At 38.1% G+C, this 17991-nt stretch overlaps 2 pseudogenes; both read left to right on the top strand.

Annotated features, from left to right (window-relative positions):
• Window positions 1-4243: 4243 nt before the first annotated feature.
• Window positions 4244-9630, top strand: LOC120287641 (annotated as a pseudogene).
• A 2972-nt stretch (window positions 9631-12602) lies between these two features.
• Window positions 12603-17968, top strand: LOC104416516 (annotated as a pseudogene).
• The last annotated feature ends 23 nt before the right edge of the window (window positions 17969-17991 follow it).

The raw sequence follows: 17991 nt of genomic DNA on the forward strand, positions 1-17991 counted from the left end.
ACTGTTAAATTATTAAGTTGAAAGACATGTGACAATTGGTTGATGTACTAGTTTGGGATTTTACTCTTGGTTTGTCACAGTTATACAACTTTTTGTGATTTTTTGTGATATTAATCCAATTTAACGAATGATACCAGTTTAAGGTTTTTGACAATCGAATAAATTAGTTTTGAGTAAATTTGTCACAAGTGTACTGGTTTAAGATTTTTTATGGTCTATTGGGGTAAATTTATCACAAGTGTATTAGTTTGGAGTTTTTCACGATTAAAAAATAATAATTTTTGGTAAATTTGTCATAAGTGTACTAGTTTAGGATTTTTCAATGTACTAACCCAATTATTAATTATAGTGGCAAAATCTATAATTACTAGCTCTTGAGTGTGCATGAGATATCAGGTTATTGCAATAGTTACATATTATAGTCTAAGCACAAAATTGATAGAATAAAATGCCACATCATATGCATGCCGTGTGTGGTGATGGAGGCGTATGAGGCTACAGATGGCAACTCGTGGCAATGTGTGATTGGATTACTAAAGTGGTACCCAAAGCCTATGTGGTGTGATTTCCTTAATGATGACCTGGAATGGATGTCGAGAGAGTTTCTTAGAATGTTGTGTGTTCTCTAGATGTCTTGGAGTGGGATGCCTAGGGGATAACAGGGTTCCCTAGAAGTTTGGTTGAGTGATAGGCTGAAAGTGACCCACACAGTACTGACTTGCCATTGGTTAAAATCGTGAAATGGGGGTGAACCATATGAGGTGTTATGCATGAATTGGAACATGTGTTGAGTGCAATTACATTTCGTGTGCTACACATGCTTGTGAGTACATTATAAGTACTGAGTACTTGTCATTTGCATTATATGTTCACTATATGTGAATCCTAAGAATCAAGAGTGCGTTAGATCGATTGATTTATGTATTTGTCTTATCTTTTGCTAAGCTTTGGCTTATGCCTATTGTATTTCAATTTTTCAGATAATTAGAAAAATGAACGTACCCCCACTAGCTCATTACGGACAACCGTATCATTTTAAGTGCCATTTTGAAAGCGTCACTCTGTCCTAGTCCGAACGCATATACGTACGCTAGAGCTCTACTGTTTGGGTAGATATAGGGCACACTCACATGATATTGTATTGTTTCGTTGCCTGGTTCGTTTGAGAGAGAGATGAGCTGAAGGGACCTCTCCGAAATTGGGACGATAGTGACAGCAACAGCATGGACGACGATGACAGCAGTAGTAGTGGACCTTCGGAGTACAGTGACCCCAATAAGGAATTAGATAGTAACGGTTGGGAGTGACATGGGATGGTAGATGTATGGGAGGGTTGATTTCCATGGCGATGAATTCCATGCTACTCAGTTTTTGGTTTTGCTGATGGCGGGCATGTAGATGGAGTGGCACGTGTGTGCGTTACTAGTCGGGGTGTAGATTTCTTTTTGGTTTACCCCAAGGTTAGGACTAATGGTTGTTTTGGTTGCATTCACCTATGTAATTAAATAAGTAAGCCAATGAAATGGAAATCGACATTGACCTATTATGTTTCTGATTGTGCTTGTTTGCATAATTCACGTTATACATGCTTCTGCACTAATGAAGAAATAATGACTATTAAGACGGTGAAAGTAAGGTGGCATGATTGGGGCGTCACAGTTTGTGTGAAACATGGTATACATATGCATGAGTCTGGATGGGTATATTGTTAGTTGATGACTTCTATGGTAAATGAAATGGGAAAGGTAAAGTCTAATAATATTTTTATCACACTAACTCGATTATAATGCATTCACTTTGTATATATCAGGTGAAGTGGTAAGATGATTCTTCTAACTTAAAAATAAAGATTTCATTTATTCAGTTTTGACTCATTTCCTTTTATTTTTCAAACATGTAAGATAGACACCTCTCAACTTTTACACTATGGCATCCCTATGCAATACGAAGGTCTATTTGAAAATGTGCTTAAGCCTTAGTTCGGAATAATATATACCAAGTATAGTTTTATTGTATGGGTTGATGGAGGAGGTTTCATAGAGTGGATTCCTTTTCAATTTATTGCCTGGTACCAGAACCTTGATAGCGAGTTAGTAAATTCGTTGAGGGGCTTCGACCTTGATGATGGAGACACATCGGAGAGAAAAGTTATCGACCTGTGACTTCAATCTAGATGTTTATATAGGCTGAATTTTGGGAATTATAGTGTAATATGAAGAAAGGTCTCCTCACCCCTACCTAGACTTTTGCCTTTTTGCTTGAAATCTAGTAGAGTTGTGAACTTGAAATGTGGTATAAATAAAAAAAGGTATAAATGCGTTGTCTATACTTACACGATTTTCTTTGTGAAGGGATTGGAAAACGTTTGATTACACTTTCCTATGCTAAAAGAGATTAATATTATAAAAAACACGTGTCACATGTGATGTTCTGGAGCGTCACATCACTATTCCTAAGAAATTACATAACTTGACAACTAAATCTTAGACTACATGGCTCAAATTTTCCAAAATTCCAATTTTAAGCCCTAAATCCGAAAACTATTCCTATTGGACTAATGAGGGACACGAGCACTTACTGGGTGTTGCAACACGTAGTAACTCGGGCTTGGCGAGGCGTTCATGGTGAGCGCATGCGAAACCCCTCTCCTTTTTTTTTCCCTCTCCTTTTTGCTTCTTATTTCTCTTATTTTTCTTTTCCTCCTACTCATGCATGCGTGCTTTCGTCCTCATAAAAGGGTTGATGCATTCCACTGTTCACCTTTTGCTTTTCTTTTGTTGACTTTTTCAAGGTTTCATCTATTTTTCCGCCTTTGATTTTTCAAAACTGATATTTTACAGATTTTCACAAAACTTCGATTATACAACCTAACTCTGAAAACTATTTCGATTGGACAAACAAGGGATGTGATCACTTATCAGGCGTGCAACATAATTGAATTGGTTTGGCATGGCATTCGTGGTAAGCACGTACAAAGTCTTCTCTTTCTTTCCTTTTTCCTCCCTTCTTTTTCCCCTTTTCTTTCCTTCCCTCCCTTGTGCGTGCTATCGGTTTCCTTCTGTCAACAAAGCATACAATTTCTCTCTTTATTGACCAAATCAATTTACTTCCCCTTTTTTAGTTTCGTTTTTTTTTTTTTTATTTCATTCGGGCCTACCACTCTTGACTTGGTCAAAATATTACCCATCCAACCCGTTTGAACAATGAACGATTGAACCAAAGCATATGAAACAACCCATTCCGTTTATCTCTTTCATTTACTACTTCCCCAAAATTTGCACCAAGTTCTCTCCTTTGCTGTTTATAACGATTGTCCTTGCTCTCTCGAGGTCAGAATGTAATTTTTACCATACAAAATAATTGCGCAAAGTGTAAAATGTGGGTTTTGACCCAGTCAAAAATAAAATAAAATAAAAAGGAGAAAGAAGGAGAGAGGAATCGAGAGTTTTCGGGAGAGGGAAAAGAGGAGAGAGAGAGAGAGAGAGAGAGAGAGGAAGAAAAGACAGGAAAAAAGAAAAGGAAAAAGAAAAGAAAAAGGAGGAGATAAAATGGAAAGAGAGAAGGAAAGAAGGGGAGAGAGAGGCACGGCAGAGAGCTCGAACACAGAGAGAAAAAGAAGAAGAAGAAGAAGAGAAAAGAAAAATAGGGCCTCACCAAGCTACGTTAACTATGTAACGCAACGCTCGGTAAGCACTCATGCTCCATCTTCGTTCAATCGGAGTAATTTCGACCTAGAGCTTGAAATTCGGAATTTTGGGAAAATCGAGCGGCGAAGTATGATTTTTGAGTCGTGAAGCTGCATATCTTTGTAGAAATGGTACTTTGGGATGTTGTGAAGTTATAGCATCTTACAGATCGTGATTTGAGCTTGCGGTTTGTCCGGAACGGAATTTTGAAGTTGGGGGCGCATTTTTGGTACTGTAGCGAACAGTAAGCTTTGAGCTTGTTGTTTTGTTGTTTTCAGTACTGTTTTGGGGTGGCTGAGTTGGGGTTATTGTTGTGCGTTAAGAGAGCTTTTTAAAGACTATAAGACGGCTTGAAACGGAATTTTGTGGAGGAAGTTATGGCACGACGTTGACGCATGGGCTGCGCCTTGCGGGAAATTGATGGGTTTTCAATAAATGCGAGTTTTTGTGGCGCATAGGTATCGTTTTATCGACAAATGGCTTAGTATAGATGAGTCGTTATGCGAATATCCTTTTTACTCGGCATTTTGATATTGTTTTTCCATTAATTGTTAAAGATCCGAGTGCGTTGGTTCGAGTGAGCGTTGTAGTTGATTTTCGACTTTCTCAGGTGAGTGGTGCTATCTCTTCTAAGAATTTATAAGCTCGTGTTTTTAAAATGATAAATGATTGATATTTTATGAGTCATGAATAAACATATTTGTTGCATAAAATTTGGATCGGGCATTTATTGCATTTTGGTATTTAAGAATAGTGTGAGAATTTTTGGTGGAAATATATGTTTTGTTTGATTAATGAAGTTGAAAAATATTACATGTTTTGGATTTGTGAAACCATTTCACAAAAAGCTCTACTTTGAGATGATTTATGGAAAGTTATATAGTTATTGATTTGTAATAAGCTTTTTGAAATGTATTTGATTTGAAATTGATTTATGAGACGGGTCTTGAAATTAATTGAAAATGTTTTATGAAAAGTATTTTTGGTGGATGAGTTGAGTTGTAAAACCTTATATGAAATGATTTATGGATTTGGTTTGAGAATTATGGATGGTGTTGTTTTGGATTGATGTAAATGCTCAATATCGCTGTAAGCCCAGCGAGGGGCTCGTGGGTATGCGCATACTATTCTAGGATATCCTTGTGGGCCGAGCCATCGGCTAATAAATAGGTGGAGACCTTGCCAAGAGGGGAATCTTGGTCACCTCGTCACTAGGCGTTGTATCGTGACCATGGTTCGATATTGAGCAACAGATTGGTCAATGGAATAGACCATTGACATGTGATATGAGATGGGTCGATGGAATTGACCATCGACGTGTATTTTGAGATTAGTTGATGGAATGGATCATCGACGTGTAATTTGAGATTAGTCAATGGAATGGACCATCGACGTGTAATTTCATTTGATTATCAATGTGTGGTTTGATGAGATTAATCAATAGAATAGACCATTGATTCATGTTTTATGAGATTGACCAATGGGTTAGACCATTGACATTTGCCTATTATAATCTTGAATATTTTTGCTTTGAACATATTGTGTTAAAGTAAGAAAGGTTATATTTTGGCCTTAGAGGTTTGTTAAATTTCTGGGTTTTGTGTGGTATGAGATTAACCAATGGAATGGACCATTGGCGTGTGAATTAATGAGATTAATTAGTGGATTAGACCATTGATGTTCATTTCGATGTTATTATGAAATGATTATTTTTGCTATAAATATAGCTATGTTAAAGCGTTCGTAACTAATTCTTTTTACTGTATGTTTGTTATATCCTAGATTTGAGTTAAAAGAGTTGCGGTTTGGTTTTGTAAATATGCATAGTGGGTGCTCGATCTACTTAGAAGAGATACACTATTCACTGAGCCGTGGTTGCTCACCCCTCTATTTTACATTGTTTTTCAGGTCCCTCGATTAACGATGAGTAGGTACGAGAGCGATATGGATGTGAGGACTTTTAAGAGATGGATTTAGGGAGCTTTGAGGCTGCGTTCTTTGAGTGGAAGGACGGCCGTGTCATCCCCCATTCATGATGTTTTGGGGTGTGACACAAAGCATTTCAGCTTCTCCTATTTTCTCTTCCCTTATGTCTTCGACTCTCTCTCTCTCTCTCTCGACAACTCATTCTACTGGACTCCTGGTTCCATCTATAAATATATTATAGGTTATGCGGGATATATGAGCTTCAAGAATTTCTATAATCGTGCAGACATGATAATCTTAAAGTTCATATGCAGCATTACACTTGCTTTGCTTCTCACTGTTTCATCTGTTAGAGCAGCTCCCAAGGAATCTCTCATAACTTCTTTGCCTGGCTTCGATGGAACTCTCCCCTCTGAACATTATGCAGGGTATGTAACCACATATATGTACTTGTGATTAGCTGTTTTTCGACTTGAATCTGTGTTATCACATGAGTTCAAAATTCGGAATATGCAGGTATGTGACTATAGATGGAATTCCTGGAAAAAAGAACTTGTTTTACTATTTCATTGCTTCAGAACGGAATCCTTCGAAAGACCCTGTAGTACTGTGGCTTAATGGTGGACCCGGGTGCTCCAGCTTTGATGGCTTTGTCTACGAACATGGTATCAGCTAATCCCTGGTGATCATAATTTATGTGATAAGCGTATTTCCCTCGGATATGTCGTGGCCCGCTTAACAGCCTAATGCCTTTTTCCAGGACCATTTAAATTCCCCGTAGGAAAGCCAAAGGGAAGCTTGCCTCTATTGCACCTCAACCCGTTCAGCTGGTCCAAGGTCATTGGAAACTTATCTTTTCAGTTGCAACTAAGCAGTATGGCTCGTTCTAGATTAAAACTGAACAATATGAAACAAGCATGCCACATTGACTCATGGATTGAGTTTACAGTCATTTATAATATCAATCATCTTCACGGCCTGACCCTTATTAGTTGCAACATTATTTAACTTGTGCAGTCTATGATACCAGATTCTTGCACATATTTCAGGTTTCCAACATAATATATCTGGAATCTCCATGTGGTGTCGGTTTATCTTACTCTGATAATCCAAAGAATTATGTGACGGGAGACCTACAGACTGCCTCTGATACGCATGCCTTTCTTCTCAAGGTAATGAGATCCTAAACTATTCTGGATAAGCTTGGGAAACCAGCGGGCCAAAATAATGTGTCACAGCTAACACTAGTTCTTTTTTTCCATCTAGTGGTTCGAACTTTATCCAGAGTTCCTTTCAAATCCATTCTATATTTCTGGAGAGTCTTATGCTGGAATTTATGTGCCAACTCTTGCTTCAGAAGTGGTAAAAGGTAATACATACTCACCAGAGGCAAGGTTCTTGTATTGGATTGAATATGTAATACGAGATTTTCTATCCGTGTAGGAATTCAAATTGGTGAAACGCCTCTTATCAATTTCAAGGTATGTTTTCTTCATATTCTATAATAGTTTTGGTGGTGCAGCATTCAAAGAACGATCATGAATTTCATACGCCTAGTTGAGATCTCAAATAAATTGGCATGATGCAGGGTTACTTGATAGGAAATGGGGTCACAGATGGAAAATTTGATGACAATGCTTATGTGCCTTTTGCTTTTGGAATGGGGCTGATCTCAAGTGACATCTACGAGGTGGGTTGGATCAGGGAGTTCGCTCGGAGATTTTACTGCACTAAAGCTTCTGTAGGAAGATAATTGACACTGGCATGACTAATTTTGCTACACAATAACTAAGTATCGATAACATCAAGCATTAATTGTGGAAATCTCTGTGTGATGCCAAAAGCCATCTTTATGCTAATTAACAGTGAGCTTAAATGGATCATATTTGATCGTTTCAGGCTTGTCAAACCACATGTGGTGGAAAATTCTATGATCCTCCGAGTGAAACCTGTCAGATGAATCTTGAGAAAGTTACACAGGTGAGATTGTCACCATACTGTCTTCTACTGGAAATTAATAAAGCTTTCTTTAGCACTTTGTGCATGTTCTGTAAATTTTAATGAAGAGGGAAAGGTACTCAATTAGATGCAAATGAGTTGAGGTTCTAATTATCTCCAGTGATTTGGCCACTTTTTAGGCTGTCTCAGGTCTAAACAGTATGACATACTTGAGCCATGCTATCCTAATTCAGAGACCAGGAATGGAAGTGAAAACACAATTATGTCTTTGGGCTTCCATCAAATGGGGGTGGATAAGAAGCCTCTCCCAAAGCGAACAAGAATGTTTGGTCGAGCTTCACCTTTTTGGACCACAAGAGATGCTGGAGCTTCAAGCCCTGGATCACACGGAGAGCCTCCATGTGTGGTGAGTCAGTCATTTTATCAAGTATGATTTGATTTTGCTTCGTTAGCTCTCTTCAAGGATTTTTTTTCCGCTGGGGGGGAATGTTGGGAAACAAGCAAAACACTTTGGATTGTCAGAACAAATTAATTGCCTCCCCAGATTTTTGCTTCACTTGGTACTCCCATTCTTCCCTTTGATTTCCAGTACATACAATCCGTTTTACATGCTGAATTGTGATGGCACAGGATGACGAAGCTGCATTTGCATGGTTGAATGATGAAGCAGTTCGCAAAGCTATTCATGCAGCACCGGTAATGAAAAACATTATCCTCATTTCATATCACTGCATCAAGCGTCAAATAACTGATCAATCTGGAATGTAATCAATAGGCAAGCGTGGCAGGTCCTTGGTGGATATGTGCCCCAAGAGTCAATTATTCAAGGGGTAATGAAAGCATGATCCCTTACCACAAAAACTTAACTTCCTGGGGTTACCGAGTGCTCATATACAGGTGAGATATCTGACAGAACAATCCTGCATTCACAGTAACATGGTGACATGCTAGATCTCCTATGAAAACCAATTGGTTTCCAGAAAAAGTTTGAATTTGACAAAATATATACAGCTTTTTACTAGTTGAGGAGAACTTGGATGAAATTAAACTCATAAGACAAATACAAGGGCCACAACAATGTCCTAACTTTTGGAATCAAGGGCGCTGGTAGTGACCTCAAACTTTTTTGACTGAGCTAAAGAGAGCATCGGTTAATAAAATCTGAGCAAAAATCTAGGATGGACCTTGCTAGGCACCAACTTAGTGTGTTGTTGTGGCATCTTTACATTTTGCTAACTGGACAGATCAACAGAGGTTTGCTTATGCATTGACTGATTTAAGTAAATAATTCATTGGTGTACTGGCAGTGGAGATCATGATATGAGAGTACCGTTCACTGGTACTCAAGCATGGACCAGATCATTGGGATACAAGATCATTGATGAATGGAGGCGTTGGATGACTGATGGTCAAGTCGCAGGGTAAGTTTGACCTCTATAGGTATTCCAGTCACGTCAACAGCAGCCACAGATGTGGCTACTTCACACCAGAAATATGACCTTTTACCCATAGGACTTTTCATCATACTTTTTCCTTTCGTTACCTATTGCTGTTAAGCACACCAATTCGTAGTGAAACATTAACTATACATGCTTTCTTGAATTGGTTCAGGTATTTGCAAGGATATGAAAACAACTTCACATTCTTAACAATCAAGGTTATGTGCAACATACTCCAATATACCTATTCTTGTTTCATCATCCATTATTAAAAGCTACCTAGCAAGTGAAAGTCAATCAGAGGAAGGAACTCTATAGAAGGCGGCTTGATGCATGCCAGTGCCTTGCTTTTCCTTGTAAAATCTTTGGACATCCCCTTCTCATTCTACCGTTTATCTCACTGGTGCAGGGTGCTGGGCACATGGTCGCTCAAACCAAGCCACGAGAGGCATTGGAGTTTTATAGTCGCTGGTTAGATGGAAAACCAATATAGCGTCATTGTACTCCCAGCTCATTGAACCAAAATGATCTCATCATACAATTTTAGCGCATGAGGAATCCTCAATGTACCTGAGAGATTGCCAAATAATTTAATAATATCTTCAACTTCACAGTGCTTCCTCCCTGGCTTGATAAGGGTGCATTTGATGACCATTTTGATACTAGAAATATTTTTTGTTCAGAATAATACTTTTTTTTTTTTTTTTTTCCTAGAATAATTTCTAAATTTAGTGACTTGATAACTATCCAAAATTTATATTCCTGAAATAGAAATGCGTTTGGTAAGATTATTAATTTATTTTTAATTTATTTTTAATTTTTTAATACTCATTATATTTTTCTTATTTTTCTCTTTTTCTTTTTCCTTTTCTCTTCTCCTCCCTCCTTCTTCATGGCCGCTCGCCTGCCACAACGGTGGCTGGCGACCGGCTAGCCAAGGTCCAGCCAGCTCGTCGAAGGCTCACTTGGCCATTACGAGCCTCAACCTTGGCCAACCAAGGTGAGGCTCGGCCTTACCAAGCTCACTTGGGCATTGTGAGCCTCACCCTCGCCTAGGCAACGCAAGGTTGGCCTTGCCTGGGCCTAGCGAAGCCAAGCCTCGCCTTGGCTGAGTGAGGTTGTCCTCACTTAGATTTGGCAAGATCGAGACTCGCCAAGCCACCATTAGGTCAGTGTCGCCTGCCTAGCCACAGCGAGGCTTGGGCCAACAAGCCTCACCATGACTTGATGTTGCCAAGGGTCAATGACACTCGGGCAAGGTTGCCGGTCCTCGTCTAGTTGATCACTGACCATGGCGGAGGCCGGCAACTAGGCAAAAAGAAGAAGAAGAAGAAGAAGAAGAAGAAGAAGAAGAAGAATAAAAGGAAGAGAAGAAGAGGAAAGAGAAAAGAAAAGAAGAAAAATTAGACTTGATTTAGGAATTGTTCCTAGGAACAACAAGTAACTCCATTCTAATTAGTGATTTTGTTCTAAATCTATTTTTGGGAATAAAAAAAAAAAAAACATATTTTTGTTTTTGATAATAAAAAATTTACTAAACGAAGTTCTGTTCTTTTTTTGTTCCGGAGAACAAAAGAACAAAATTAGTTATTCTTAAGAATGTTACCGAACAGAGCCTAATTGGCTATGATAAAAGCATCACAAGTGAAGGAATAAAGCAAATTCCACGTATATCTCCCCCGAAAACACTTGCCCAGGTATGACTATAATGGTCAAAATTGCCTCTCCAAAGAAAATTATAGCCCAATTAGCCCGAGAATTTTGTCTACTTTGCAGATGCAAAAGTAGAAATGAATCGCGAAATAGTGTCAACTAAGACGAAAAAGACTCTCAGCTATCTCTTCATGTCTTTTGAGGCTTTCAAAAAGCTGTTCGAGTCCCAGTGCTTTTCTGTTTCCCCGAGCTCAATGGAGGCCCTTGCTTCCTCATCCCTACACACCGAGGCAGCATGTCTCTTCCCAGACGCCCAATGTCACGCTCTGAGACAGCATGTTAGAAGTCACTCCTATAGCGGCACTAAGGCTGATTTTTCAGAGAACATCTCAGTTTGGATATATAGTTCCCAGGGGACGCTCAAATTCTAGGAAATTGGATCCTTGCTCCACAATCATGGACCATGGCCATCAATGACACCATAGAAAAGTTTCTTTGAATTACCCACTAGAAACTCAAAACTCTACACGGCATGGCAAGAAAACTAAAGATGTCAAGCTCATTGTTGGTAATAAATGACTCAAGAAAATGAATGGCAATGAAAATAGATGACACTAGCACCCAAAAGCTAGTGAACCGTTCTATCATGTGATCCAGAGAGCACTAAAGCTGAAAAACAGAGGGACCATCTCCTTTTCCAGCAAAAGGCAACATGGCAATCGGTTGCAATTTTGTTGAGGTGATTAGCGAGGCCTGTTGTTGAAAAGATAAAAACATAATTGAATGGAAAAGGGGCATGCTCACCAGACTATAAACCATTTGTTGGGAGCTCAATTCAACCAATAAGATATGGTCTCACTAGGATATATTGAGTAACTCACATCATACTGATCATCCTATGTAGGACTTTTTCTAACACAACTCACAATTTGTCTCAGAATCGAGGGCTATATTTTTAAATAACATAGCAAGGATAAACTTTCTTGAGGAGGTTAAGCTAATGATTTTGACACAATACAAGCCTGGTACAGATTTACGTTAAAATTTCAAGCACTATAAACAATAAATAAAAATAACTTCACAGAATACCCCCATCTTCAGTTCGTTCCAATGAGGGCGCTCGAAGCAGAAAGAAGCCATGCTAAAGCCCCTTCCAACAAGTAGATCCTTCCGAATAATGGAAATGATTGCATAAAGCATCTCAGGCTACTCATCTTCTTGTCTCTTTCATTTGTTACTCATTGTTCCATTCAAATTTTAGTGGAATGGATTGTCTTACTACATTGGGTTGTCCAGTAGTATCCTCAAAATCAGATTCTTTTCTGTCTTTTCTTTTTGCTCCATTCTCTCTCCTTCTCTCTCCCTACTACACCGATATAAGTTCACTCATTATCTTCAAATTTATGTTAGTTAGTGGAATAAAGAACCATGATCGTCTTGGAATTAAAATCCATCATAGTGTCTAGCTTAATTTTCACTGCTTCGGAGCAGCTCCTAAAGAATCCATGCTTAAGCCCATTCCAACTGGTGGATCCTTCAGAATAAGGAAATGATTGCATAAAGCATCTCAGCCAACTCATCTACTTGTCTCTTTCATCTGTTACTTCTTGTTCCATTCAAATTTTCTTGAAACCACTTGTCTTCTACAATGTGTTATCCATTAATATCCTCCAAATGAGTTTATTTTCGGTTACTTCATCACACCGAGCTCCTGCATGTCTTACTCATTACTATTCCTATTTTCCTTTGAATGTATCTCTAGTCTCACTCACCTTCAGTTTCTTTACCATGTATGCTTTTCTTTTTCCTCCATTCTCTCACCTTCCCTCTCCCTCTCAGAAAGAAGTACAAGATGGTCTACTTATAATCTTTGCTACACTACCAATGCGAGTTCATCTGTTACTTTCACAAATAAGTTAATTAGTAGATACACAGAACCATGATCATCTTGAAACTAATATCCATCATAGCATCTAGCTTAATTTTCACTGTTTCAGTAGCTAGAGCAGGCCCTAAAGAACCTGTTATAATTCACCTACCAGGCTTCACTGACACTTTTCCCTCCAAACATTATGCAGGGAAATATGTTCTTACAATATGTTCCAGTAACAAGCTATTGTTGATCTCTTGACTCTTGGTGTTTCATTGTTATGAAAATGTTGGATTTTAACCTTTGCAGCTATGTGACAATAGATGCAAAGCATGGAAAGAAGAATTTGTTCTATCACTTGGTTTCATCCGAAAGAAATACTTTAAAAAGACCCAGTAGAATTATGGCTTAATGGTGGAGCTGGGTGTTCTAGTCTTGGAGGATTTATCTTCGAACACTGTCTTTAAATTTGGTTATAGATTTCTCTGTTGTACAGGTTGCTGCCAAAGATATTAAGTCCCTTCCTTTGCTTTGCTTCCATTAGGACCATTTAATTTCAAAGCAGGAAAGTCAATGAAAAATTTGCCCACATTGCACCTCAATCCCTTCAGCTGGTCCAAGGTTGACAAGCACTTTGGTTATGAGAAACCTTTTCTTTTATTTGCACCAAATTTTCCGTGGATGCCACTTAATGCGATAATCTTATACGGGAATATGTACATACGTCACTGGTCACTCATTTTCTTGACAGAATGCTCTTTCCTTACAAGACTCTCGTACGTCTTTCAGGTTTCCAACATACTATATCTGGATCCACCACGTGGAGTAGGTTTGTCTTACTCTGACAATCCAAGGAGTTATGTGACAGGAGACCTACAGACCGCATCGGACACACACGCTTTTCTTCTCAAGGTAAAGAGTTTCTGAACTTATCTAAATGTTCCGAGAAAAAACAGCAGGAAAGTTAACGCTTTGGCCAATTTACTGGAGTTGAATGGCATAGATAGTATGGCGGTGGCTGTGGCAGCCTGTAAAACCATTTATCAATTATTTCTCTATATTCCAACTCTTGGCCTCCATAATTCCCTTTCTTTTCATCTAGAGGTTTGACCTTTATCTGGAGTTCCTTTCAAATCCACCATTTTATATCTCCGGAGAGTCCTACGCTGGAATCCATGTGCCAACTCTTGCTTCTGAAGTGGTAAAAGGTAAAACATACTAACATCTATAAAGGAAAATTTATGTTCTCTGTTCAGTCTGAATTTTTATCTCTCCTTGTACAGGTATTGAACAAGGTGAAGAGCCTCTAATCAATTTCAAGGCATGTCCTCTTCCTGTACTCTGCTGAAAGCGCTGAGCAGTATATTAATTCAATGAATGGTTATGGGTTCTGTTTCAAAATGAAAATTTGATTAGGCAGTCTGCAGGGTTACATGGTGTGGAATGGACAAACAGATGGGAAATTCGATGGCCTTGCTGCTCGCATGCCATTCGCTTTTGATATGGGATTGATCTCGATCGACTTCTTTGAGGCGGGTCATATAAGGGAGTTCAGACCATGCTGTACAGCACAAACAGTAGTATAATATTTGATTGAGACCAGATATGACCGTATTTTCTTACGAGTACAAGGATCGGGACGGCGTTTATTGGTGGAATCACTTGTTTGATGACACAATCCATCTTTGTCGTCTTGAACGGTATGTTGAGCATACATAACGTCGCTTTTGCAGGACTGTCAGGTTACATGTAAAGGAAAATTCAACGACCCTCCCAGCAGAAGCTGTAGCAAAAATATCGACAAGTTTTACCAGGTACAACTACCAAAATTGTATTTATGCATGGTTTCTGCTCCTTGTGCAATGTAGTACGAAATAAAAGAAGAAAAGAAGTAAGCTCCAGCATATATGTAACTACACTGGGGTGATAATTTCATAAATTTCTTGTTATTTTCCAGCTTACGGGTGGTCTAAATGGCTACAATATTCTCAAGCTCAAAGGGCACGTATAATAACCATTTTATTTCTATTCCAGAATAATTTTTTTGTTTCAAACTTGTTTATGGAATAGAATTCCATTAAGGCTGCGTTTGTTTTGATTTCTTTTTTCTGTTTTTAAACAATTTTTTTGTTTTTTTGTTCCTGGGAACAAAAATGAATAAAACGTGTTTGTTTGCGTTTTGTTCCAAAATTATTTTTTGTTCCCGAAAACACATTTGAAATGTAAAAAGAAACAAAAAAAGTTGTTTCTTGTTTGTGGAACAAAAATTAGGAACACTTTCTTATTCTCTCTTTTTTTCTTCTTCTTTTCTTCTTCTTTTTTCTTTCTTTTTTCTTTGGTCGATCGCCGGCCTCGGCCATGGCCGGCAACCGGCCGTCGAGGGCCGGCAATGCGGTGGCCTAGCGAGCCTCGCCATGGCTGGGCGAGGCCCCGCCCTTGTTGGTCGGTCGTCGGCCATGGCCGAGGCCGGCGACCGGCCAAAAGAAGAAAAAAAGGAAAAAGGAAAAATAAATAAGAAAATAAGAAAAATAAGAAAGAAAATATAAAATATAAAATAAAAATATTAAAAATTTAAAATTTAAAAATATATATATATATATATATAAATTTACCAAACGTGTTTCTGTTCATTTTTTATTCCGGGAACAAGTTTACCAAATGCGTTTTTTTGTTCAAAAATTGTTCCCCGAAACAGAAACACTTTTTTCTATTTCTATTTCCTGGAACAATTTTTAAACATAAATGTTACCAAACGCACCTAGTGACGCAATTTCATTTTTCTATTTCTAGAACAAGAAATAGATTTGGAATAGAAATAGAAAAGTAAAGAACTTTTACTTCTCTAATCCTAGAACAAAAATAAGAAATAAAAATTCATTTCATCGCTCATCTTATCTATTAGTCGCCACCCACTTGTCGCTATCCTCGCCATCCATCACCGATTGCTGATAGCCGCCATCCGCCACCGGTTGATGGTCGCCGCTACCGCCCACTATCCGCCACCCCTGTTGTCCACCAGTCATTGCCCACCGCCATTGTCGCCATCCATTGCTCCCCGGGACGAAGAAATTTTGTGTTATTATCAAACAAAATTCTATTCTATGAACATAAATTTTTACTTAAAATCTCATCCATAAATAGAAATAGAAAAATTTATTTCTCTTCTATAAATCAATTTCTGGCCAGAATTGTTATCATTCGCGTCCTCGAAAAATATTAAACCACGATCACAAGATAATTGTGCGTGTGAATTTAAATCAACCAGCAACTCAGGAGAATCATCCGATGAGGAAGAGAATATCAGGTGCAAGGAATGGTCCATGTCGGGTGAGTTCTTTGCTTTCCTTTCTATTCCTTTTTGGAAGATTGAAGTGTCGTAGAAATTTGCCTGCGTTCTGACTCTTAAAGTGTTCTTCAAGAAATAGACTTTTCGAAAGCATTCCTTCTGTCGTATACATTACTTAACGCCAAAGAAAAATGAAGGAAAAGAAAGAAGATGCAAAACTTCAACTGGAAATAATAACAAAAACCTTTCACTCTAATCCCAGGTAAATTTGTAGCACTACCTTTTTGCATGAGTGGAGCGCTACTGTCATGCCCTTTTGATCTTCAATATATCAAGCCAATCTTTTATATGTTAAACCCTGATGCTGCAGATTCTGCCAAATGAAGAACTTGCAACTGTGTGGTTGAATAAGCAGTTAGAGAAGCTATACATGCTGCGCCGGTATAACGCTTTTACATCCTTACATTTGATATCCCAAGAATCAAGTGTCAACTTATTAATTCTAACATTGGCTTATTCATTTCTTACGATAGGTGAGCACGGAAGGTCCTTGATCTCCTATGCAGCAAGGACTGAATTACTTACTGCCATGATGCTGGAAGCATGATCCCTTACCATAGAAATTTAGGATCCGTTTGGTAACGCTTCTCTTCTGAGAAATAATTTCTTTTTAAAAATAGTATTTTTTTATTTATATTCCCCGAAACAATTTCTCAATAAAAGAATACGTTTGGTAACTATATAAAATGTATATTCTCAAAATGGAAAAAGAATATAAATGTGTTTGATACGATTCACAAAAAAAAATTTGTAATGTAGAATTTTTTTTTTTTTTATTCTCCCTCAACTTCCAAGGGATATTGGGCACTCACATACAGGTGTGAGGTGTGACATCTCATAGATAAGCCTTTTGCATTGCAATGGCACTTCAGGACTATTCTGCGGCAGACTAGTTTGATTAGTCCTTTGCAAGCATTCCTCATGAAACTGTTAGGTTTCTAATCTAACAGCAGCGAGGACCATGATTTTGCCGTGCCTTTCACTGGAACTCAAGCATGGACCAGATCGCTGGGATACAATATCCTGAATGAATGGAGGTCTTGGGTTTCTAACGATCAAGTAGCTGGGTAAGTTTTGCTTTCAATTTTTTTAAAACTATATGTTGTTACCAACTGCACCTGCAGGAAGTCAAGGCACATGTAAATATTTTACATATAAAGAAAGCAAGTGATTAGCCCAAGGGTTGCAACCACAAATTTCACACTTATTCTTTATTTATTCTCTCAGATTATATTTGTGGTGTCCATTGAATGACCCTCTTTATGGTACCAAATCTCTTGAATATCATCGCAGTACAAATATATCTTACTCAGATCTATCAGATTACCCTATTAGCCTACAGCGATAATAGTATCAGAATCTGTACCGATGCACTCCAACCTGCGAATAAAACTCTAGCAAGACGTGACTTAAAAAGGAGACCTGATCATCAAAGATATAAAATTTGTGGGGATTTTCTTGATCTCAAGTCAGTTTTCTTCAGATTCTTTATTTTTATTTGTTTCTTCTTCTTTTTTATTACCACCCACATTTAAAAGTATTTTTCACAAATATTAGAACTAGCTATTGTCCTATGATGTCTTTAAAAAAAAATGTGCGGGCATCTCCAAGGATATGACAACCACCTCACATTCTTGACCATCAAGGTTATTCAGAAACTCCCATTTCACTTCAAGAAATTAGCTTCAGATTCTTGAAGAGAAATTAGACAAAGCAAAGTAGCATCTTCTTGTATGCTCAGCCAGAAAACCTTGATAGAATGTGGCATGACATACACAGTTCCAAATTTACAAAACCAGAAAAGTCGATGCCTGAAAACGGAAGTGCTTCTTGGCCCTCTAATTTAAATCATGAAATCTTCGCAATTTCCATTCTTTTTATAGAATGTGCTCAAAGTCATTAAGCCATCACAAACAAGTCACCATGGTTTGTATCACCTCTGATATTGTTTATCATTGTGCAAGGATCTGGGCATATGGTCTCCTATTACAAGCCAAGGGAGGCATTAGACTTCTATAGCAGAGATTCAACTCCGCATGTACTTGGAGAAAATAATAATGTAAATTCAAATAAGATATCTTTTGCATAGTGTCCTCTGAAAGCATATGCATC

The sequence above is a fragment of the Eucalyptus grandis genome, chromosome 8, assembly GCF_016545825.1.
Source record: "Eucalyptus grandis isolate ANBG69807.140 chromosome 8, ASM1654582v1, whole genome shotgun sequence".
NCBI classification, from domain to species: domain Eukaryota; kingdom Viridiplantae; phylum Streptophyta; class Magnoliopsida; order Myrtales; family Myrtaceae; genus Eucalyptus; species Eucalyptus grandis.